This window comes from Aulostomus chinensis, chromosome 4 (genome assembly GCF_037954235.1).
Source record: "Aulostomus chinensis isolate RoL2024-O1b breed Wild chromosome 4, RoL_Achi_v1.0, whole genome shotgun sequence".
In the NCBI taxonomy this organism is placed as follows: domain Eukaryota; kingdom Metazoa; phylum Chordata; class Actinopteri; order Syngnathiformes; family Aulostomidae; genus Aulostomus; species Aulostomus chinensis.
The window spans coordinates 29494755-29502326 of NC_141323.1; the positions used below are offsets into that span (position 1 = coordinate 29494755).

General features: G+C 42.5%; 1 non-coding gene across 1 annotated transcript; it reads left to right on the forward strand.

The window, feature by feature from the left end:
• Positions 1 to 6265: 6265 nt before the first annotated feature.
• Positions 6266 to 6338, forward strand: trnak-uuu (transfer RNA lysine (anticodon UUU)). Its single transcript has one exon. It is a non-coding gene; the product is annotated as a tRNA-Lys (tRNA).
• The last annotated feature ends 1234 nt before the right edge of the window (positions 6339 to 7572 follow it).

Below are 7572 nucleotides of genomic sequence, written 5' to 3' on the forward strand. Positions count from 1 at the left end.
GAACTTTAATACAAACACAAAATAAAAAGCAGAAATGGAGTGACTGCAGGAACAGGAGCTCCATGGAGCTCAATGAGTGATCACTCTCAACTTTGAGCAGTCCTGTTCAGAGTTTTCCAACAGGGCTTTGAGAGACCAAGAGTTCCCCAGAGCTGCAAGGAGGAACAAGAAGGAGACTTGGAAAAAGAAGGGAGGGAAACCTGCTGATGTGTTATGAACTTAAGTCACATAAAGTTCTCCATTTATTGAGTTTGTATTTTAAAACTTAATTGTGCAGTTCAGTGTTGAACAATAAAGAATGTGTTTATTGGTGATAAAGCATTTCAAGCTTTAAGTAGGAGGAATTGCTTTCTTGATCACCCCTTGACTAAAAACACCTACAAAATAAAACACACCACTGCTGTGGGCACCCACCTCATGGGAGTCAGGCCCCTGGTGGTCATGGCCCCCAGGAGCCGTGGTGGGCGTCCCTGATTTTCATTTCTGAAAGGTGGCAACCTGACAGCAAACAAACCCATCCTCTGAACCAGGAGTCTCAGTTGAGGCTGCATCTGAAACCAAAGACTTTGTATGAATAACTGTCAACCCACATTCTTTGTCTGGACTAAAAGTTAATTAGTTAACAGTTGGCTAAGCTACCTGTGGTCAACTACTGATTTAAAAAAGGTCCAGAGGCCAACAACAAAATTTTCAAATCATCCAGTCAGGTGACTGAAGTCATCCAGTCAGGTGACTGAAGTCATCCAGTCAGGTGACTGAAGTCATCCAGTCACGTGACTGAAGTCATCCAGTCACGTGACTGAAGTCATCCAGTCATGTCAGTGATGTCACTTGGCAGGACTGTCATTGCCGTCACATTCTAGAAAAGAATCCAGACTCCACATGTGGCTCCCATGATAACTGATGGACCTCTGGTTGGAGGCTGGACGATGATGTTTGGACTTGAAGGAAAACTCCTTGTCCAAATTCCATTGTGTTCAAATTAAAAGTCCCACAATAAAAAGTAGCTGAATCTGACAGGTGAAGGTTTGGAACTACAAGATGGTTGATGTTTTCTTGACTTGATGCTCTGACTGTCAGGGTAGATGACAGCTTCTTTCTGCTGCTGCATCTGAGTGGCTATGATGGGAGGTTTTACCTCCCAAGGTTGTCTGGTTCCAGGGGAAATTTGAAAATTCCAGTCCCCAACCTTGGCTGTTCTGAAACTCTTCTCCTGAATCACTCCTGAGCTGCAGCAAGAAAAAATACCAGTGCCCAACCAGATCAACTTAATGGCTGCTAACAGCCTCAGACACTTGATTTCCATCAATCTGGAGCCAAGAAGGCCCTCACCTGTGGTTCTCCTCCAGGAGGGTCCAGGTTCTGCCATTGTGGCTCCTTGTGCCACTGCCAGAGAGCCTCAGCTGCACACTGCAACATTTCAACAGGACATTTACATTCCTTCAAATGTCCCGACATCTTATTCCAATGGTTCTGTTCTATCTTTATATTTCAAAATCAATCACACAATGAAAGCTGGCACAGCTGGTTTAAGTGAGAGAACACACTAAGAGATTTGAAACCAGTAAAATATGCTTTTCTGTGTGCAAACTAGTGAGGGGCATGGAAGGATATTTTACCACCAATACAGAACCCAAACTTTAGTCATGTGATGAGATGGCGACTGTGAAGAGTGATTATGAAGTTAATGGACAAAATGTGAATTGAAAGTAAATACATTAAAAAATACTAAATAAACAAATAAATAAAAGAAGGAGCACAAATGACATTTTTCTGCACAAATTTACTGGTATTTGACTGCGTTTTTGGTTCATGAGTAGATGAAAGAGTATCACATATATATTATATACATGTGATACATGCACGTGGCTTTGGACGAAAGCTTAAAGAAATTGTAGAATTATTTAAACGTACCAAGTGGACTGTTTCAGGTTTCTTGAAGATGCTTCAGCTCTCATCCAAGAGGCGTCTTCAGTTTTCTTCACTGATGGGAGGATTTATAGCTCTGTGGGGGCGGGACCTTCTACAGAGGTGATTGACACATTTGAGCTCTGGGTGTCAGAGTTGTTTTGGTCAGGTTGTGAAAGGGAAGTTGACTCAACTGGTATCTGTGTCAGTTAAAAGCCTCACAGTAATTCCATAATGTAGGAGTAGAAACCAGAGTCGCTCACGACGAGGATGGGATTCCAACCCATGCGTGCAGAGCACAATGGATTAGCAGTCCATCACCTTAACCACTCGGCCACCTCGTCTGCTGACAGCAACCCTGAGCTTTTAAACAGCTGAACTCTTTGGAGCCTATTTGTCAGAAATGGACCCAGCAGGAGCCACTGAACACAACTCTGACATAATCAGGCTTCTTCCCAGCAGCATCGTGCTACAGAAGGCAGAATACAGACCATCGACACATCATCAGAGTGAACACCAGCTGATGTTTACAAGTTTAATTCACCTTTTACTACAAAATGACATCCAAGCTCAGATTCTCTTGTCCTGATTGAACAAGTAAATGTTTAAGAAGATGAGAGTACCAGACTTTTTCATCCAAGGAAACAAGCATCCTATCACTGTCCTATGCAGAGTTTCTTTTAAAGAAAGTGAGACAACCTCAAGATTTTCTTTTTCCTCTTGTTGGATTTTGCCACAGAGAATCAGAGCCAATCAAAAGCTTGTTGGACTTTAACGTTGGAGGACTGAACAAGTCATGACATCATCAGTTTTACCTTCACAGGTGCTTCATTTACTTTACTTTCAATTTTACAGAGGTAGAACCTGAAATCAAAGCTGTCCATCAAAAGAAGTGAAAGCTTCCCAGGCTGTGATGTTCTTGTCTACGAACTCTGTCTTGTATGGAGCTTCAATCTTTAATAAAAAGAATAAAAAGAGGATAACATTTGTTGTGATTTGGCACTTTAAAAATAAAACTTACGACTTACATGGAAACTGTCTGGGGGGGGGGGGGTGGAGCCTCCATCAGGTATGTGTTTGATGTCTGAATTCTGTCTCTGATGTCTGAATTCTGTCTTTGATCTCTGGGTTCTGAGCATTGATCTCCTGCTTCAGTCTTTGATCTCTGACTGATCCTAAACTAATCAAAGGATCACATCAGCATATTGGTCCAGTCTACAGATGGTGATTTTACCTATTTGAAGCCTTATTTTGTGTTTGATGGACATTTTTAAAATCATTAATGATTTTTTTGACTGAACATCCTGGACACTGTGGTGCCTGATGAGGAGACAACTTGGATACAAAGTAGAAGAGGAGGGTTTTTGGAGAGGGGATATTTTTGCAGTGTTCCAAGTCAATAATAACTGTGGCAAAATGTCATCATTTTTCAAAATGTCCTCACTAAGATGGTTTGAAATTCTGTCTCTCCCTCATCCTCAGCTGCTGCAGCACTTTAAAGAAAACCTTTGACTCGTGGATCTAAAAAGATCAGATGTTGTCTCCTCCAGAACATCAACACTTTAACGTTGTTGGCAGGACTCCAACCTGAGCAGGGAGACCCCAATGGATTTCTAGTCCATCGCCTTCACCACTCGGCCACAACAACCATATTCACACACACATTTGTAAAAGATTCACATTTACACTATTCTTTAAAATTATGTCACAAGCCCATTTGTGTGAGGTCCTATTTTCTCTTTTTCAGCATTCCTTTGTTTCCAGGTCTCTAATAAGTGCAGAATTACAAAGACAAGCAAGCTTGATCCATCCTGGGCAGGTGATAGGAGCCCATTGACCACTGGCCAGAGACCCTGGCACAGACGTTGGGGGATGGTGATGGAGAGCATTTCTACAATTATATTCTACATTTATAGAATTCTACAATCCTACAATTTCATTGAGCAGACGCTTTTGTCCAGAGCCACTTGCATATGTTTTTGGTGAGTTTGGCCCCTGAGCTCAAGACAGTTGTGACTCATAAAGGACAGCTTCAAATGCAGCTGTGAAGCCTCATTGTCAGCTGGGAGGAACGACAGGTGTCTCCCTCGTGTTGCTGTGAGGAGCCACTAGAGGGAGACACCTGTCGTGCTCGTGTTGCTGTGAGGAGCCACTAGTGGCACGACAGGTGTCTCCCTCTAGTGGCTCCTCACAGCAACACGAGCCTCATTTCATTCACATGCATCCACCACCTCACTACCAAAGGCCAGTTGGGCCTCCACAGACAGGTGAGTTTCAAGTGTTGGACAAAGGTCTTTAAGATGTTCTTATTAATTCTATAACATCTGAGATTAAAATCTATGGAATTACAACCAACAAGCAGTCAAACACCTGATCAGATGCTCCTTCATGAGGCTGAGAAGAATCAATCTAAACTGGGATGAAGAAAATTAATTGAGAAGTGAAACCTACTGATTGGATGACATGGACCCACCTGATCCATGTCAGCCTTGTTGGAGCAGAAAGAGGTGGATCAGAGGAATCAGTGGATCAAGACTCAGGTGTCAGATGAAGAATCTCTTTATTCACAATGGAGTCAGAGAAATCGTCCAACGTGAACGTGACAGACCATTTTATACCAAAGACAGGCTGTGTGTGTGTGTGTGTGTGTGTGTGTGTGTGTGTGTGTGTGTGTGTGTGTGTGTGTGTGTGTGTGTGTGCGCGCGTGTGTCCCTACTGACTGGAAACTGAATAATAACCAGACTAACTTTTATTATTGACCAAGTCTGGGTGACTCACTTAATTCAAAACTGAAGTGATTATTTAATTAATAAACAAAACATTTGTCCAAAAGTCATGATCAAATTCATGTCAAATCTGAGCAACGAGGGTTTGAAAATGTTCAAATGAGCCAAAACAATGTCCTGGGATCCAACCAGGGACCTTTAGATCCACACCAATCTTCCCTGACCTCATAGAAACTGGAACATTTCAACAAATAAATTCAAATTCAACTCAGCAGCAACTCTAGAACAGTCAGAGCACTTGCTAATTCCCCTGTTAGCTCCAGATCAGACAATGCAGGCTCACCTTCACACTTGGTTGTACGACCGTCACCAGTTGAAGCCTCTCTGGTTCAACAAACTCTGGGGACTCAAGACACAAGTCAGCACCGGAGCACGTCCAGATCCAGATGTTAGCTGATGGGGACAATGGCTTAAGGGAGCTCCAGGTAGCTGGTTTGAACTGGTCCCTCATCTCTGTGAGTAGAAACCATCTGAGGTGGAGGGTGAAGATCTGCTTTGACCTCCTGATCTCCCAGTAAAGCCAGTGTAGATGTTGAGCTTGGAGGAGTTGATGGCCTCCTTCATCTTCTTGTTGGAGATGTTTGCTAAACTCAGCACCACCACAGATCAGAGGAAAGTCCACTTGTCAGCTGGACACTGGAGTTTCTAGTGACCTGCAGGATCTTAGTTGTGGTGGCAGCAGGCCTGTTCCAAGAGCTTTGCTCACATTCATGATCAGGCTTCATAATGGTTCTGGACCACTGACTGATAGGAGCTGATCCTGGGGCAGCAGAAGACAAATATAGAGAAGAAAAGACAAAAGACAGAGAGAAAGGAGGGAGAGAATGACAAAAAAATGGGGAACAAGATGAGGGTGAAAGACAAGCAGTGAGAAAGACAGAGGGACAGGGGATGGAAGACAGACACACAACCAACAACAGCAACAGCAGCAATAATAGTATTGATATTGTCCTGTTATTGATGTTTTCATGTGAAAGTGGCATATTTAAGATAAAAGACACTGTTAGAACAGAAAGATCCAGAAAACCCACCAACCAGAGGTGTGTCTGGTACAGATGTGGAATTATTGGCTCTCACAATGTTGAGGCAACTGGGAAGAAGACAAACAAAAGAGGCTTGTGTGATTCAGACATTCATCAAAAATGGTCCTGTCGAACTGTTCAATGTGTCATGACTTCAGAAGCTCAAATCCTCTCTAAGTTCTAGTGAGAGAGGAAGAGATTATAAAATGAGAGAAGCAGGGCCCTCCCTCAGAGCTGAAACAGCTCAGTTGGGAGAGCGTTAGACTGAAGATCTAAAGGTCCCTGGTCTGATCCCAGGTTTCAGCAGAGGAACAGCATTGACTTTACTTTCCAGTGGAGGAACTGCAGACATGAAGGAAACTAACATCTTGTCCTGTGCATTCTTATGACATTCAAGACATTTTTGGAGCCTCTTGTTGGATTTTGCCACAGAGAATCAGAGCCAATCAAAAGCATGGTGGACTTTAACATGGAGGATTGAACAAGTCAAGAAAGCAGCAGTTTGACCTTCACAGGTGTTTCTTTTCCTGTCTAAAAACTGTAGAAAGAGCCTGAGTAGCTCAGACGGTAGAGCATCAGACTTTTAATCTGAGGGTCCAGGGTTCAAGTCCCTGTTCAGGCGCTGTGGATGTTCCAGTGTTTGACAACATGGTACTGGATGAAGTTTCGTGTTGAACAAACTGTCATCATCAGAAGTAGAAGTGTTCTTGTCTTGCCACTGTGAGACTGTTGCTAGAAAAGTGACCAATAATAATTTCATGTGGCATGCAATTAACAAAAGACCACAAATAACACTGGTCAAGTTAATTTTATTTATATTGCACCAAATCACAACAAAAGTTATCTCATGACACTTTACAGGTAGAGCAGGTCCAGTACCAAACTCCTTCAATGAATCTACACCCAACAATTCTCCATCAGCAAGCACATCCTGCAACAGTGGTGACAAAACCTTTAAACAGGCAGGAACATCGAGCATCAAGGTGATACCTTCCAGGGGACCGATCTCATGAGATAAACTTGTAAAGTGTCATGAGATAACTTTTGTTGTGATTTGGCACTTTGTAAATAAAATTGACTTGACTTGACTTTGAAGTTAGAATTAAATTTAAAGTAGAAAAATCTTCCCTCTTCAATCCTGTCACTAAGTGTAGGAAACTGTTTCAAACAAATTCTACTGTTCAAAAGTTCAAGTGTTTCTAATGAAGCTGAATGTGCTCTCTTATACTTTCCTCAATTGTGTTTCTTTCATGTCTTGAGATCAAAGACAGAATTCTAGTAAATGTCAAAGCCCTGATGACATCATCAGGAATTCTCACTTTGATCTGGAGAATCTTGCTTTAATCTGAATTTGATCTGACGAATGTTTTAGTTTAGGCCACCTCATTTCTCCTGATGGACTGGTGACCTGTCCAGGGTGAACCCTGCCTCTTGTCCAGTGTCACCTGGGATTGCCCCCCCCCCCCCGTGACCCTTAAAGGATAAGAATAGAAAGTGGATGGAGGGATGGACTTAACACTGAAATCAGCTGATCTGATCCACATTCTAGTTCTTCCTTTCCCTCTTTAGGAGTCAATTAGAATAGTAGTGTATATAATAATGTATATACAACCTTGGAGTATCTTTCCAAAGCTTTTCGTATTTCATCTTGTTTCTACTTGTAGTTTTAGTGTCTGGATCTTTTCTTTTTATATCCTGCTGTCTGCTCTTTGCTTTTGGAGCTTCCTTCAACAACTACCAAGCCTCCTGGGTACTGTAGGAAACATGGTCAAGTTCTTCTTACTTTTGCAGTCACGTCCTGCTCACACTGGTCTGTCTTCATTTTGACTCCTCCCACTGCCACAATGACCAGCCTT